Consider the following 17,500-nt stretch of genomic DNA (forward strand, 5'->3'; position numbering starts at 1 on the left):
GAGGCTCGGGACTTTGCCACTCCGCCGGCCGACAGCTCAGAGAGCTCGAGAAAGCAACACGAGGCTCGGGGACTTTGCCACTCCGCCGGCCGACAGCTCAGAGCTCGAGAGCAACACGAGGCTCGGGACTTTGCCACTCCGCCGGCCGACAGCTCAGAGAGCTCGAGAAAGCAACACGAGGCTCGGGGACTTTGCCACTCCGCCGGCCGACAGCTCAGAGAGCTCGAGAAAGCAACACGAGGCTCGGGGACTTTGCCACTCCGCCGGCCGACAGCTCAGAGAGCTCGAGAAAGCAACACGAGGCTCGGGGACTTTGCCACCGTCGGCCTACAGTTTAGAGAGCTCGAGAAAGCAACACGAGGCTCGGGGACTTTGCCACTCCGCCGGCCGACAGCTTAGAGCGCTCGAAAACACAGCACAAATCGCGAAAATTTATCCTGCCACAATATAAGAACTCAGATACCTCAAAAACATTACGGAGAACGATAAGTTATTTGCCCGAAACGTTCGGAAGCAGCCCCGAGCAGTAGCAACACGAGGTTCGCGTACTTTGCCGATCGGACAGCGCGGAAGTAACTCCGAGCCGAAAGCAACACGAGGCTCGCGTACTTTGCCGCTAGGACCGCGCGGAAGTAACTCAAAGCCGAAAGCAACACGAGGCTCGCGTACTTTGCCGATCGAACCGCGCGGAAGTAACTCCGAGCCGAAAGCAACACGAGGCTCGCGTACTTTGTCGCTAGGACCGCGCGGAAGTAACTCCGAGCCGAAAGCAACACGAGGCTCGCGTACTTTGTCGCTAGGACCGCGCGGAAGTAACTCCGAGCCGAAAGCAACACGAGGCTCGCGTACTTTGACGGTCGGACCGCTCGGAAGTAACTACGTGCAGAATGCAACACAAAACTCGTAAACTTAGCCGCTCGTCGGCCGAAATTACGAAGAGCTCAAGAAAATAACACGAGATTTAAGAACATAGACGATCGCCAGCAGAGAGCTCGAAAAAACAGCACAAAACGCGAAAATTTAACTTTTACGAGAAAATAGCTAAGATAGCTTAAAAAACAATACGGAGAACAAAAAGTTGATTGCCCGAAACGTTCGGAAGCAGCCCCGAGCAGTAGTAACACAGGGCTCGCGGACTTTGTTGTCCGAACCGCTCGAAAGTAGCTACGAGCCGAAAGCAACACGAGGCTCGCGTACTTTGCCGCTAGGACCGCGCGGAAGTAACTCCGAGCCGAAAGCAACACGAGGCTCGCGTACTTTGCCGCTAGGACCGCGCGGAAGTAACTCCGAGCCGAAAGCAACACGAGGCTCGCGTACTTTGCCGATCGGACCGCGCGGAAGTAACTCCGAGCCGAAAGCAACACGAGGCTCGCGTACTTTGTCGCTAGGACCGCGCGGAAGTAACTCCGAGCCGAAAGCAACACGAGGCTCGCGTACTTTGACGGTCGGACCGCTCGGAAGTAACTACGTGCAGAAAGCAACACAAAACTCGTAAACTTAGCCGCTCGTCGGCCGAAATTACGAAGAGCTCAAGAAAATAACACGAGATTTAAGAACATAGACGATCGCCAGCAGAGAGCTCGAAAAACAGCACAAAACGCGAAAATTTAACTTTTACGAGAAAATAGCTAAGATAGCTTAAAAAAACAATACGGAGAACAAAAGGTTGATTGCCCGAAACGTTCGGAAGCAGCCCCGAGCAGTAGTAACACAGGGCTCGCGGACTTTGTTGTCCGAACCGCTCGAAAGTAGCTACAAGCCGAAAGCAACACGAGGCTCGCGTACTTTGCCGCTAGGACCGCGCGGAAGTAACTCCGAGCCGAAAGCAACACGAGGCTCGCGTACTTTGCCGATCGGACCGCGCGGAAGTAACTCCGAGCCGAAAGCAACACGAGGCTCGCGTACTTTGCCGCTAGGACCGCGCGGAAGTAACTCCGAGCCGAAAGCAACACGAGGCTCGCGTACTTTGCCGCTAGGACCGCGCGGAAGTAACTCAAAGCCGAAAGCAACACGAGGCTCGCGTACTTTGCCGATCGGACCGCGCGGAAGTAACTCCGACCCGAAAGCAACACGAGGCTCGCGTACTTTGCCGCTAGGACCGCGCGGAAGTAACTCCGAGCCGAAAGCAACACGAGGCTCGCGTACTTTGCCGATCGGACCGCGCGGAAGTAACTCCGACCCGAAAGCAACACGAGGCTCGCGTACTTTGCCGCTAGGACCGCGCGGAAGTAACTCCGAGCCGAAAGCAACACGAGGCTCGCGGACTTTGACGGTCGGACCGCTCGGAAGTAACTCCGAGCCGAAAGCAACACGAGGCTCGCGTACTTTGCCGATCGGACCGCGCGGAAGTAACTCCGAGCCGAAAGCAACACGAGGCTCGCGTACTTTGTCGCTAGGACCGCGCGGAAGTAACTCCGAGCCGAAAGCAACACGAGGCTCGTGTACTTTGCCGCTAGGACCGCGCGGAAGTAACTCCGAGCCGAAAGCAACACGAGGCTCGCGTACTTTGCCGCTAGGACCGCGCGGAAGTAACTCCGAGCCGAAAGCAACACGAGGCTCGCGTACTTTGCCGATCGGACCGCGCGGAAGTAACTCCGAGCCGAAAGCAACACGAGGCTCGCGTACTTTGCCGCTAGGACCGCGCGGAAGTAACTCCGAGCCGAAAGCAACACGAGGCTCGCGTACTTTGCCGCTAGGACCGCGCGGAAGTAACTCCAAGCCGAAAGCAACACGAGGCTCGCGTACTTTGCCGATCGGACCGCGCGGAAGTAACTCCGACCCGAAAGCAACACGAGGCTCGCGTACTTTGCCGCTAGGACCGCGCGGAAGTAACTCCGAGCCGAAAGCAACACGAGGCTCGCGGACTTTGACGGTCGGACCGCTCGGAAGTAACTACGTGGTAAAAGCAACACGAGGCTCGCGTACTTTGCCGATCAAACCGCTCGGAAGTAACTACGTTCCAAAAGCAACACGAGGCTCGCGAACTTTGACGGTCGGACCGCTCGGAAGTAACTACGTGGTAAAAGCAACACGAGGCTCGCGGACTTCGCTGCGGCTAAGTCCGCGCGGCGTCGAAATTTCACCGCCGGCGCCCATATACCGCCGTGCGTTAGACCGTGCGTCGCCGACCGCCCGGCCGCTCGGTTCGGTACTGTAAGAGGTGTCGTCGCTGCGGCGACTCGTGCACAACACGGTGCATGCGAGCTCTCGGTCTGGTCGTACCGTAGCGTTACGGCGTATGTATAACCGAGCTCGGCGAAGCACTGCGGTGCGTACAAAAGTGTCGTTCGCACTAGAACGCTTTTTGAGAGAATTTAGCTTCGCGCTTACTACGAGAACTTTGGTTCTCTTTTTGAGATCTTTCGGGCGTCTTGCCGACATTCGGCCAAATGTGCGCCAAGCTCTCGGCGATCGTTTCGAGGCCGGATAGCGAAGGAATTGGTGAATACGTGACGAAGAAATTTTGTATCTCGAGGACTCTGCCGTTCGTGCGGTCCGTACGTACCTCCGAGCCGTAAAACAACACGGAGCTCGAGATCTTTGACGCGGAGGTAACTACCGTGCGCCGCAGCGGCTAAGTCCGCGCGGCGTCGAAATTTCACCGCCGGCGCCCATATACCGCCGTGCGTTAGACCGTGCGTCGCCGACCGCCCGGCCGCTCGGTTCGGTACTGTAAGAGGTGTCGTCGCTGCGGCGACTCGTGCACAACACGGTGCATGCGAGCTCTCGGTCTGGTCGTACCGTAGCGTTACGGCGTATGTATAACCGAGCTCGGCGAAGCACTGCGGTGCGTACAAAAGTGTCGTTCGCACTAGAACGCTTTTTGAGAGAATTTAGCTTCGCGCTTACTACGAGAACTTTGGTTCTCTTTTTGAGATCTTTCGGGCGTCTTGCCGACATTCGGCCAAATGTGCGCCAAGCTCTCGGCGATCGTTTCGAGGCCGGATAGCGAAGGAATTGGTGAATACGTGACGAAGAAATTTTGTATCTCGAGGACTCTGCCGTTCGTGCGGTCCGTACGTACCTCCGAGCCGTAAAACAACACGGAGCTCGAGATCTTTGACGCGGAGGTAACTACCGTGCGCCGCAGCGGCTAAGTCCGCGCGGCGTCGAAATTTCACCGCCGGCGCCCATATACCGCCGTGCGTTAGACCGTGCGTCGCCGACCGCCCGGCCGCTCGGTTCGGTACTGTAAGAGGTGTCGTCGCTGCGGCGACTCGTGCACAACACGATGCATGCGAGCTCTCGGTCTGGTCGTACCGTAGCGTTACGGCGTATGTATAACCGAGCTCGGCGAAGCACTGCGGTGCGTACAAAAGTGTCGTTCGCACTAGAACGCTTTTTGAGAGAATTTAGCTTCGCGCTTACTACGAGAACTTTGGTTCTCTTTTTGAGATCTTTCGGGCGTCTTGCCGACATTCGGCCAAATGTGCGCCAAGCTCTCGGCGATCGTTTCGAGGCCGGATAGCGAAGGAATTGGTGAATACGTGACGAAGAAATTTTGTATCTCGAGGACTCTGCCGTTCGTGCGGTCCGTACGTACCTCCGAGCCGTAAAACAACACGGAGCTCGAGATCTTTGACGCGGAGGTAACTACCGTGCGCCGCAGCGGCTAAGTCCGCGCGGCGTCGAAATTTCACCGCCGGCGCCCATATACCGCCGTGCGTTAGACCGTGCGTCGCCGACCGCCCGGCCGCTCGGTTCGGTACTGTAAGAGGTGTCGTCGCTGCGGCGACTCGTGCACAACACGATGCATGCGAGCTCTCGGTCTGGTCGTACCGTAGCGTTACGGCGTATGTATAACCGAGCTCGGCGAAGCACTGCGGTGCGTACAAAAGTGTCGTTCGCACTAGAACGCTTTTTGAGAGAATTTAGCTTCGCGCTTACTACGAGAACTTTGGTTCTCTTTTTGAGATCTTTCGGGCGTCTTGCCGACATTCGGCCAAATGTGCGCCAAGCTCTCGGCGATCGTTTCGAGGCCGGATAGCGAAGGAATTGGTGAATACGTGACGAAGAAATTTTGTATCTCGAGGACTCTGCCGTTCGTGCGGTCCGTACGTACCTCCGAGCCGTAAAACAACACGGAGCTCGAGATCTTTGACGCGGAGGTAACTACCGTGCGCCGCAGCGGCTAAGTCCGCGCGGCGTCGAAATTTCACCGCCGGCGCCCATATACCGCCGTGCGTTAGACCGTGCGTCGCCGACCGCCCGGCCGCTCGGTTCGGTACTGTAAGAGGTGTCGTCGCTGCGGCGACTCGTGCACAACACGATGCATGCGAGCTCTCGGTCTGGTCGTACCGTAGCGTTACGGCGTATGTATAACCGAGCTCGGCGAAGCACTGCGGTGCGTACAAAAGTGTCGTTCGCACTAGAACGCTTTTTGAGAGCTTCGCGCTTACTACGAAAACTTTGGTTCTCTTTTTGAGATCTTTCGGGCGTCTTGCCGACATTCGGCCAAATGTGCGCCAAGCTCTCGGCGATCGTTTCGAGGCCGGATAGCGAAGGAATTGGTGAATACGTGACGAAGAAATTTTGTATCTCGAGGACTCTGCCGTTCGTGCGGTCCGTACGTACCTCCGAGCCGTAAAACAACACGGAGCTCGAGATCTTTGACGCGGAGGTAACTACCGTGCGCCGCAGCGGCTAAGTCCGCGCGGCGTCGAAATTTCACCGCCGGCGCCCATATACCGCCGTGCGTTAGACCGTGCGTCGCCGACCGCCCGGCCGCTCGGTTCGGTACTGTAAGAGGTGTCGTCGCTGCGGCGACTCGTGCACAACACGGTGCATGCGAGCTCTCGGTCTGGTCGTACCGTAGCGTTACGGCGTATGTATAACCGAGCTCGGCGAAGCACTGCGGTGCGTACAAAAGTGTCGTTCGCACTAGAACGCTTTTTGAGAGAATTTAGCTTCGCGCTTACTACGAGAACTTTGGTTCTCTTTTTGAGATCTTTCGGGCGTCTTGCCGACATTCGGCCAAATGTGCGCCAAGCTCTCGGCGATCGTTTCGAGGCCGGATAGCGAAGGAATTGGTGAATACGTGACGAAGAAATTTTGTATCTCGAGGACTCTGCCGTTCGTGCGGTCCGTACGTACCTCCGAGCCGTAAAACAACACGGAGCTCGAGATCTTTGACGCGGAGGTAACTACCGTGCGCCGCAGCAGCTAAGTCCGCGCGGCGTCGAAATTTCACCGCCGGCGCCCATATACCGCCGTGCGTTAGACCGTGCGTCGCCGACCGCCCGGCCGCTCGGTTCGGTACTGTAAGAGGTGTCGTCGCTGCGGCGACTCGTGCACAACACGGTGCATGCGAGCTCTCGGTCTGGTCGTACCGTAGCGTTACGGCGTATGTATAACCGAGCTCGGCGAAGCACTGCGGTGCGTACAAAAGTGTCGTTCGCACTAGAACGCTTTTTGAGAGAATTTAGCTTCGCGCTTACTACGAGAACTTTGGTTCTCTTTTGAGATCTTTCGGGCGTCTTGCCGACATTCGGCCAAATGTGCGCCAAGCTCTCGGCGATCGTTTCGAGGCCGGATAGCGAAGGAATTGGTGAATACTTGACGAAGAAATTTTGTATCTCGAGGACTCTGCCGTTCGTGCGGTCCGTACGTACCTCCGAGCCGTAAAACAACACGGAGCTCGAGATCTTTGACGCGGAGGTAACTACCGTGCGCCGCAGCGGCTAAGTCCGCGCGGCGTCGAAATTTCACCGCCGGCGCCCATATACCGCCGTGCGTTAGACCGTGCGTCGCCGACCGCCCGGCCGCTCGGTTCGGTACTGTAAGAGGTGTCGTCGCTGAGGCGACTCGTGCACAACACGATGCATGCGAGCTCTCGGTCTGGTCGTACCGTAGCGTTACGGCGTATGTATAACCGAGCTCGGCGAAGCACTGCGGTGCGTACGAAAGTGTCTTTCGCTCGAGAGATTTTTAAAGTGTTTTGCACTGCGCTGAGTGCGAGAATTTCGGTTCTCTTTTCGAGAGCGTTCGGGCGTCTTGCCGACATTCGGCCAATTGTGCGCCAAGCTCTCGGCGATCGTTTCGAGGCCGGATAGCGAAGGAATTGGTGAATACTTGACGAAGAAATTTTGTATCTCGAGGACTCTGCCGTTCGTGCGGTCCGTACGTACCTCCGAGCCGTAAAACAACACGGAGCTCGAGATCTTTGACGCGGAGGTAACTACCGTGCGCCGCAGCGGCTAAGTCCGCGCGGCGTCGAAATTTCACCGCCGGCGCCCATATACCGCCGTGCGTTAGACCGTGCGTCGCCGACCGCCCGGCCGCTCGGTTCGGTACTGTAAGAGGTGTTGTCGCTGCGGCGACTCGTGCACAACACGATGCATGCGAGCTCTCGGTCTGGTCGTACCGTAGCGTTACGGCGTATGTATAACCGAGCTCGACGAAGCACTGCGGTGCGTACAAAAGTGTCGTTCGCACTAGAACGCTTTTTGAGAGAATTTAGCCTCGCGCTTACTACGAGAACTTTGGTTCTCTTTTGAGATCGTTCGGGCGTGTTGCCGACATTCGGCCAAATGTGCGCCGGGCTCGGCGATCGTTTCGACACCAAAGTCGAAAATCGAAGGCGTTGGTAAATCCGAGCCGAAACGATACGGAGCTCGAGTACTTTGCCGTTCGAGCTGTCCGTGGGTAACTACTTGCCGAAAGCAACACGAGGCTCGAGGACTTTGCGTAAATAACTACGTACGACGCAGCGGCTAAGTCCTCGAGGCGTCGAAATTTCGCAGGTTTCGCCCATATACCGCCGTGCGTTAGACCGTGCGTCGCCGACCGCCCGGCCGCCCGGTTCGGTACTATAAGACACAGCATTGCCACGAGTCGGTGTCGAGAGACCGAATGGCTCATATGTGGCGCGCACTTACGTGTTGGACGCGCGATCGTCCCTCGCTTCCGAGCAAGCGTGCGGACGTATCGTTGCGCTTACCGAACATCAACTCCACGGATACGAGAGTGTCGGCGAGATCTTTGACGATGTCGCCGTTCCCGCTTACTTGTACGCCGTAGCGAAATAATTTTCAACCGGTGCCTCGGTGTTCTCACCGCTGGCACCGTTGAACGAACAGTGCTCCACGACGTCTCAGATCGGATCGGTCTAGCGTCAGGGCTAAGCGGCCTTACAAGCCGCTGTTATGGGTGAATGAGAACAAAATTTGATCTTTCATACCGTTAAGGTATATATAAATACGAAAAGCGTGTCCGTCGACCGGCTCGAAAAGTTCCGGCGGCATTAACGACACACGAAACGCGCACGGCTCTTCCTCGCGGAGTGTCCGTAGCAGCGTAGCGTTGTCTTTCGCGTTGCTCCACCGCGAGTAACCGCGATCGCACACACGAAGCTCCCTGGTTGATCCTGCCAGTAGTCATATGCTTGTCTCAAAGATTAAGCCATGCATGTCTCAGTGCATGCCGAATTAAGGTGAAACCGCGAATGGCTCATTAAATCAGTTATGGTTCATTAGATTGTACCCACATTTACTTGGATAACTGTGGTAATTCTAGAGCTAATACATGCAAAACAGAGTCCCGACCAGTGATGGAAGGGACGCTTTTATTAGATCAAAACCAATCGGTGGCGTGCGGATCTCCGTGCGTCCACCGTTTATTTTGGCGACTCTGAATAACTTTGTGCTGATCGTACGGTCCTAGCACCGGCGACGCATCTTTCAAATGTCTGCCTTATCAACTGTCGATGGTAGGTTCTGCGCCTACCATGGTTGTAACGGGTAACGGGGAATCAGGGTTCGATTCCGGAGAGGGAGCCTGAGAAACGGCTACCACATCCAAGGAAGGCAGCAGGCGCGCAAATTACCCACTCCCGGCACGGGGAGGTAGTGACGAAAAATAACGATACGGGACTCATCCGAGGCCCCGTAATCGGAATGAGTACACTTTAAATCCTTTAACGAGGATCCATTGAGGGCAAGTCTGGTGCCAGCAGCCGCGGTAATTCCAGCTCCAATAGCGTATATTAAAGTTGTTGCGGTTAAAAAGCTCGTAGTTGAATCTGTGTCGCACACCGTCGGTTCACCGCTCGCGGTGTTTAACTGGCGTGATGTGGGACGTCCTACCGGTGGGCTTAGCCCCGCGAGGGGCCACCCAAACTAATATCCCGTCGCGGTGCTCTTTACTGAGTGTCGAGTCGGGCCGGTACGTTTACTTTGAACAAATTAGAGTGCTTAAAGCAGGCTATCCTCGCCTGAATACTGCGTGCATGGAATAATGGAATAGGACCTCGGTTCTATTTTGTTGGTTTTCGGAACCCCGAGGTAATGATTAATAGGGACAGATGGGGGCATTCGTATTGCGACGTTAGAGGTGAAATTCTTGGATCGTCGCAAGACGGACAGAAGCGAAAGCATTTGCCAAAAATGTTTTCATTAATCAAGAACGAAAGTTAGAGGTTCGAAGGCGATCAGATACCGCCCTAGTTCTAACCATAAACGATGCCAGCTAGCGATCCGCCGAAGTTCCTCCGATGACTCGGCGGGCAGCTTCCGGGAAACCAAAGCTTTTGGGTTCCGGGGAAAGTATGGTTGCAAAGCTGAAACTTAAAGGAATTGACGGAAGGGCACCACCAGGAGTGGAGCCTGCGGCTTAATTTGACTCAACACGGGAAACCTCACCAGGCCCAGACACCGGAAGGATTGACAGATTGATAGCTCTTTCTTGATTCGGTGGGTGGTGGTGCATGGCCGTTCTTAGTTGGTGGAGCGATTTGTCTGGTTAATTCCGATAACGAACGAGACTCTAGCCTGCTAAATAGGCGTACCTTATGGTATCTCGAAGGCCCCCGGCTTCGGCCGGCGGGTTTTTACTACCAACGTACAAACAAATCTTCTTAGAGGGACAGGCGGCTTCTAGCCGCACGAGATTGAGCAATAACAGGTCTGTGATGCCCTTAGATGTTCTGGGCCGCACGCGCGATACACTGAAGGAATCAGCGTGTGTTCCCTGGCCGAAAGGCCCGGGTAACCCGCTGAACCTCCTTCGTGCTAGGGATTGGGGCTTGCAATTGTTCCCCATGAACGAGGAATTCCCAGTAAGCGCGAGTCATAAGCTCGCGTTGATTACGTCCCTGCCCTTTGTACACACCGCCCGTCGCTACTACCGATTGAATGATTTAGTGAGGTCTTCGACTGGTGCGCGGCAATGCGTCGGCATTGCCGATGTTGCCGGGAAGATGACCAAACTTGATCATTTAGAGGAAGTAAAAGTCGTAACAAGGTTTCCGTAGGTGAACCTGCGGAAGGATCATTAACGTTCCGGAGGTCCTGCTGCTCTGTGTGCACCGTTCTCGTGACGAGCGCGCAGCGGCCGGCGACTGCATGGACGAGGAACCGTACGCGCGCACGGTAACGTGCACTACGTTGCCTGCCGCGATACGGGGCAGACAAGCTAGAACACGACTCTGCGAGTTGTGTCGAGAGTGGCTGAAGGGGCGCAAAATCTAATCGCACGCGAGACATCGCGTCTTCCGAGTCCGCGCCGCCTTCCTACTCCTCGTCGGAGCGTCCGTCGCGAGACGCGACGCTTCGCTCGAGCAAAATTGCGAGATCGAGAGGAGAGAATAGTTTTGCGACGCAACGACCGCGCGCTCACACGCCGCCAACGGTGGCGTCTTGATGCGCCGTTTCGTCGCTTCGCGCAGGAGGTTGTCGGTCGGGACGAGTGTGTCGAGATCTCGAGCTCAAAGCGAGAGAGGACCCCGGGCATGTGGAGAAGAGAGATTCGAGAGTTGGATTGCCGTATTACGCTCTTTGCATTCTCTCTCTCTCGTTTCCTGCGGAGATTCTCCGACTCTCTCTCTCAGCGCTTCGAACGACCCGTTGCGCGGACCACCGCGCTCAGCGCGCCTTAGCCAGGGCTAGCGCGGCCGGTTGGTCTCGTGCGAATCCAGGAGGAGCGCGAAGGTGCATCTATGCGCGCCGCTCGCGGATCAGGATCGGTGAGAAGGAGACTACGGAGGCGCTCGCGCGCTGCCTCTATCTCCGCGATTCGGACGCGTTGCGGTGCGCGCGAATGCGCCGCGTGCCGGTGGTAACCTATGCTGCCGCGTCGTCGCGCGCCGGGCGAGAGTGGAGAGTGCGACGATTTCTCGCCTGCTCCTCCAGGTCCGCGCGCGCTGCTGATCGCGCGCGCCTGAAGGGTTCGTCGAATATGCTAGTCATTTTCGACCCCGATGGTTTTTCAAAAGTTCCGCCCGGCTCTCGCTTCGCGAGAGACGCAACCTCTGGTTTTCGCACCGCGCCGACAACCGACGTCTCCTCTCTCTCCATTATTGTGCCGTAGCCCCCGTAACAGGGCGGCGGTCCGCGCGTGCTCGGACGCGCGGCCAGGCTGATCGAAGGGCCAAACGAAGAAGACGCACATTGTTGTCTATTCCTTGATAGAGCGTACTTGGTGCCGCGAAGGAACGATTCACCCTGAACGGTGGATCACTTGGCTCGTGGGTCGATGAAGAACGCAGCTAATTGCGCGTCAACTTGTGAACTGCAGGACACATGAACATCGACATTTCGAACGCACATTGCGGTCCACGGATACAATTCCGGACCACGCCTGGCTGAGGTCGTTTTATCGAAGACAAACTGCTTGCGCGCGCCGTTTCGACGGCCGCGTACGAGCGATTCGTTGGACGTTCTTGATCGCGGCGGCCGGCGATTCCTACCGCATCCACGAGAAGAGAAGCGAGGAGTCGTCGATGACGCCTTCCCCGGGTATCAGGCACACTACGCACGCTATCCACGCGGCGAGTTGCTGGATTCCATCGGGTTTTACGAGCTCTCGCTCTCTGCGCGCGCTCTCTATACTCGCGGAACGGCGGCGTGCTCTCGCCCCCGTTGGGCGTCGTCCGAAATAACGAGGTTTGAGGCAGTAGCAGTCTGCAATCCCAATTTTGATTTTCTTTTGTTTCGCAGCTTAGCACTTCTCATTGTGTTTGCGCAGAGCTGCGGACCCCCAGCTTTTCGTTCTACGTCGTGTCGTGCTATTTTCAGTACCGTGACGAGATTGAGAAGCACCTCAGACACCTCGAGATGGTGTTTCATTCTCTGAGGGGGAAGAGGGTTTTAGTTGCGGTAGATGCCAATGCCCGCTCATCGCTCTGGGGTCCCCAGCAGACAGATGAAAGAGGTGCCAGATTTGAGGACCTTATCAGGGCGTTTGGCTTAAATGTTGTGAATCGCGTTGGACAGCCGCCCACTTATTGGACGCCAAGGGGTTCGTCATACATCGACGTGACTCTGGCTTCGCCATCCATGTCCCGATTCATCAGGGAATGGAAAGTTAGATGCGGTTGGACGACTAGTGATCACAATGCCGTAGACATCGGTTTGGGGATGCCGAAAAAGTCGGGCGGGGATCGGTGTGTCGCGAACTCTCGGTTCGATGTACGTCGGGCTGACTGGGAGCGATTCGCCGGGAGCCTGACAGACCTTTCTAGGTCGAAACTCGGGGTCCTTGAGCTGGTGTCGGCGGAAGATGTGGAAACGATGGCAGAAACGCTTGAGGGCGTCCTTTTGGAGGCCTGCACAGCGGCAATGCCACGTAGACGTGTACATAAGAAGTCCAACCCGTGGTGGACAAAAAGGTTGACAATCATCAAAAAGTCAGTGTATCGGCTTCGTCGTGACTTTCAAAATGAAAGCGATGTTTTGTTACGTTGCGCCAAAAAGGAAAAATACCGCTCTTCTTTGCGGAAGTATTCTAGAGAAGTTAGGGAAGCTAAACTTTCAAGTTGGCGTAAATTTGTCACGAAAACCGGAAACAGAGAACCTTGGGGTTTTGTTTACCGGCATCAGGCCGATAAGTGTAGGACGGACGATGTAATTAGTTCACTTAGACAAGGCGAATGCTCCACCATGACTTTGGAGGAGACAGCCGGATGTCTTTTAGATGTCCACATTCCGGACGACCGGGTTATAGATGACACGCCGATGCAGCGTGAGATTCGCGAACGTGCAGTTCAGGCACCGGATTCGGCTGATGCCTCTTCGTTTACTGCGATGGAGGTGGCCTCGACGATTAGGACTTTCAAAAATAATAAGGCCCCAGGACCGGACCTGGTGGAGGTTAGAGTGCTTAAAGAAGCCTATAAGATTATTCCCGGTCAGATAGTTAGATTAATGAACGGATGCCTTCAGTGGGGCGTCTTCCCTGCGGTCTGGAAGAGGGGCTTGTTAAGAGTACTTCTGAAAGATGGCGGGAAGGATGAAAAGGATCCGAAGTCTTATAGACCGATTTGTCTCCTCTCCGTTATAGGTAAACTTTTCGAGAAACTTCTTAAATTGCGCCTCATGGACACGTCATTGGCCCCGGATGGGGTCTCTGACCGGCAGTTTGGGTTTACGCCTGGGCGGTCGGCGGAGGGCGCTGTCGTGGAGCTGCGTCGAATGGTCGCTGCCTCTGAGAGGAGGTACGCCGTCGCGCTGCTCTTCGATATTTCGGGAGCCTTTGATAATGTCTGGTGGCCCCTTGTATTAGATAGTTTAAGAAATAGGAACTGTCCTCGAAATGTCTTTGGGGTGCTGAAAAGTTACTTCAGTGACAGAAGAGTGACTATCGCGGGTAGGAATTTTGAGGTGTCTAAGCGACCCACTAGAGGCTGCCCGCAGGGATCTGTTCTTGGTCCGACCTGCTGGAACCTCATGTTTGATAATCTTTTAAGATTGTTAGAGTCATCGATAGGGAAGCAGTTTATTGCCTATGCGGACGATCTTCTAGTCCTGGTCGAGGGCAACTCTAGAGTAGAATTGGAGAAAAATGGCCAGCGAGTCACGAACGAGATTGTGGCCTGGTGTAGATCCGCAAAATTAGAGTTATCGGCACGGAAGACTGAGGCCGTTTTCCTCAAGTCGGCTGAAATAACTAGAGCACCGATAGGTAGACGGGGAGGAACGCGTCCGGATCGGAAAAGAAAAACCACGAGGAAGATCGCGCGATTCGATAGTAGGCCGCCGATTATTAGGTTAGGTAATAATAAAATTAATTTTAAGAATTCGGTTAGGTATCTTGGTGTTCATTTTGATAGGGGATTGAGAGTCGGCTCTCATTGCGATTATATTAGCGAATCGGCCGGGTCGCTTATGTCAAATTTAGGTAGAGTCGCGAAAGCCAATTGGGGGCTCCGATTTAGGACCCTCTCCATCATCTACAGGGGTGCGTTCCTGCCAAAGGTGTTGTACGCAGCAGCCGGTTGGGCGGACCTCTGTACGGAGAGGGATATTAGAAAGCTCCGGGCGGTGCAACGCCGAGCACTTATTAGTGTTACTGGAGCTTATCGTACAGCTTCCTGGGAGTCGCTTTGCGTCGTGGCCGGTGCTTTCCCCATCGACCTGCGACTGCGGGTGCACCGGGCAGTGTACGATAGTAAGGTAAATAGGGACACCAAGATAGGTGACTTGGAAATTCCCGCAAGCCTTCAAAATGCGGACAGAGAAATAGAGGCAGAGGCATTAAATATGTGGCAGACCAGATGGTCTTCTTCTGGTAAAGGTCGCAATACCAATGCCTTCTTTAAGAATGTTCGGGAGAGAATGCAAGCCAAATGGTTAAACATCGACCACTGGAGCACTCAAGTTCTCACTGGGCATGGCAACTTCGGAGAACGTCTCGCTTCTCTGAATCTTGCCGAAACCGAGATGTGTGTGTGTGGTAAAGGGGTGGATTCGGTGGAGCACTTTCTGCTTTACTGTTCCCTCTTTGATGCGCAACGAGTTCCTTTGCGTGACGTTGTTCCGGTGGATAAGTGGAAATGGCCAGAGGCAGCTGCATACTTCGCATTGTCTCAGGAGGCTTTTTCTGTTTTTGCCGGTTTTTGTAGGGAAACTCTCTGGCTGAAAAGCTTTGAGAAATAATTTTCTAAATATGTTAGGTTAGCTTCAAAAGAGCCACCAACTGGAGGATTGTCGGAGTCTTTTGGCATGGAGATGACAGCCTCACAACCATCGTGGGATACTGCCGTCTCCCGGTGGTCTCAGGATAAAAGGTTGAACGAGTCAGCTGGGCTGGCCGTTTCATTAGAGGGATATTAGGTAGGGTTTTAACCTATAACCTATAACCAATGGTCTCTTGGCCATTTCCTAACCTTTACCTTTCCTTTATCCCAAACAGGGTCAGAGCGAGTACCAGGCTTGGTGCTGATGGACAGGCCTCCCCGTGGTTCCCCGTGGACACGATTTGGTGCAGTAAGCGCGGTGTTTTCACTGCGTGAGTGGGTGGGAATAGGGTGCCGATTGTGGCAAGCTGCACAAGTTGTGACCAAACTGTTCATTTCCGTGATAGCCCACGGACGCTGCTGGATTTTTCCATCGCCCGGCTCGGGGCCGGTTTCGATAGATGGTGGATGTGAAGTTGCGTATGCCCTAGTGGCGAGGTCGCACGAGACGCCGTCTTCGGATGGCGCCTCTCACATTAAATGTCCCTATCTACTGAGGGACCGCTATTCTTCTAGGACGTCACTGGACGCCCTCTGGTTTGATCTCGCGTTAGTGCCGGGACTATCCCGGTGCCCGCACATTAAACCGACGACCCAGCTTTGGCAGGGATAGACTGAGAGTAACAGGTCTCTCGATTTATCCTGAGCCAGCGTTTGTAGATGCTCGAGTCCTTCGGGGAAACTCGACAGCGTTTATACCACAAGCAGGCCGAGGGCAGCCAAAAAGGAATGAGGCAGGCATGTGTCTCTGGCTGTTCGAGGAATTCCCCTTGTGAAGAAGCTGCGTCGGCGTCCTAGCTTTACGAAGTCTAGGCGTCGGGCTGGGCCACCGTCGTCTGGAATCTGCAATTCCTAGCACTTGGGAACAGGTGCGTTGTGCAAACGCGAGTGATGCAGTGGGTTGATAGTGGGTCTTTGCGTTAGTGGTCGGGACGTGATGCGATTATATAGCCTCTCACGTTCAAGTCATAGCTCTGCCTCCTCGTGGCACTCCCGGGCAACGCTTTTGCGGCAAAACGGGCTATGGCGAACTTTCTTCCCTATCCAATATCCTATCCTAGTGTTGCTTGGTTGGCGCGGATTGTGTGTGGAATGCCTCGCTTGCGGGGCCTCTGCGCGCTTTCTGTGCCTTCTGGGCTGCACTTCTCTTTTTCCCCTTTTATCCACTTTCTTCTGGGCGGCCCATCTCTCTTTCGATCTCTCCTCCTTTCGTTTGCGGAAGGCTGAGGGACAGGGGCTGCTGCACGAGCTTCCCGGGCCCGGCGCTTCACAATGTGAGGTGACGGAACTGGGAGCTTTTAATCTTTTCTTTTACTTTTCAGGTTTTCTCGGGGAATATCCCCACCAACTATTATGGACGGCACAACCAGCAGATATAATCTGCGCAGCTCTCGGATGGCTGCGCACCGGCACGGGGGGGGTCCCTTCGTTGCGCCGTCATCGTTGGTTGGTGGGTCGGCCCCCCCGGGTCGTCATCCAGCGACGCCCACCACCCCCGCCTCACATGCACCGCGGGTGCGAGGACTTCGGGGACTGCTTCCGCGAAGAATTTAATCTCGGGTATCGGTCTTCGTACCGTCAGGGTGACTCTCACCAGATGTGATAGGGTTAATATTTTAGGTAGGTCAATGACACAGGTTAGTCATTACGTAGGTAGGAAGTCTTCACCGGTAATCTTCAATCGGGTGGACAGTCAGATAGCAGATTCCGCGAGCCTCGCGAGCGTCATAGCAAAGCAGGTAGGGCCCCACGTAGATTTAGGGAAAGGTCGGACTTCAGATACCTCAATTCTTCAAAATTGGGACTTGAGTGGGAACGATAGTGCTCCTGCGTCCTCTGCAATTTCTTTTTCCACGGGAGGGTGCTACAGTTGAACATGCGTCGTTCAACTGTAGTGACGGGTGAGGTGCGTCAGCTCGTTGCCGAAAAGCGACTTGACGTCCTGTTATTGCAGGAACCATACGTCAGGAAGCAGGGCAAGGGTCACACCTTCTATGGATTAGGTTCTGGGATGAAAGTCGCTGCTGTACGAACACATCGCCCGTGGGCGGCAGTAGCAGTCTGCAATCCCAATTTTGATTTTCTCTTTGTTTCGCAGCTTAGCACTTCTCATTGTGTTTGCGCAGAGCTGCGGACCCCCAGCTTTTCGTTCTACGTCGTGTCGTGCTATTTTCAGTACCGTGACGAGATTGAGAAGCACCTCAGACACCTCGAGATGGTGTTTCATTCTCTGAGGGGAGAGAGGTAGATGCCAATGCCCGCTCATCGCTCTGGGGTCCCCAGCAGACAGATGAAAGAGGTGCCAGATTTGAGGACCTTATCAGGGCGTTTGGCTTAAATGTTGTGAATCGCGTTGGACAGCCGCCCACTTATTGGACGCCAAGGGGTTCGTCATACATCGACGTGACTCTGGCTTCGCCATCCATGTCCCGATTCATCAGGGAATGGAAAGTTAGATGCGGTTGGACGACTAGTGATCACAATGCCGTAGACATCGGTTTGGGGATGCCGAAAAAGTCGGGCGGGGATCGGTGTGTCGCGAACTCTCGG

General features: G+C 55.0%; 2 non-coding genes across 2 annotated transcripts; both read left to right on the forward strand.

Annotated features, from left to right (window-relative positions):
- Nucleotides 1-8,352: 8,352 nt before the first annotated feature.
- On the forward strand, nt 8,353-10,272 carry LOC139112935 (small subunit ribosomal RNA). Its single transcript, XR_011547534.1, has one exon. It is a non-coding gene; the product is annotated as a small subunit ribosomal RNA (ribosomal RNA).
- A 1,162-nt stretch (nt 10,273-11,434) lies between these two features.
- Nucleotides 11,435-11,587, forward strand: LOC139112943 (5.8S ribosomal RNA). The gene has a single exon (XR_011547541.1). It is a non-coding gene; the product is annotated as a 5.8S ribosomal RNA (ribosomal RNA).
- Nucleotides 11,588-17,500: the final 5,913 nt, after the last annotated feature.

This window comes from Cardiocondyla obscurior, unplaced genomic scaffold, assembly GCF_019399895.1.
Source record: "Cardiocondyla obscurior isolate alpha-2009 unplaced genomic scaffold, Cobs3.1 scaffold71_0_91097, whole genome shotgun sequence".
Classification (NCBI taxonomy): Eukaryota; Metazoa; Arthropoda; class Insecta; order Hymenoptera; family Formicidae; genus Cardiocondyla; species Cardiocondyla obscurior.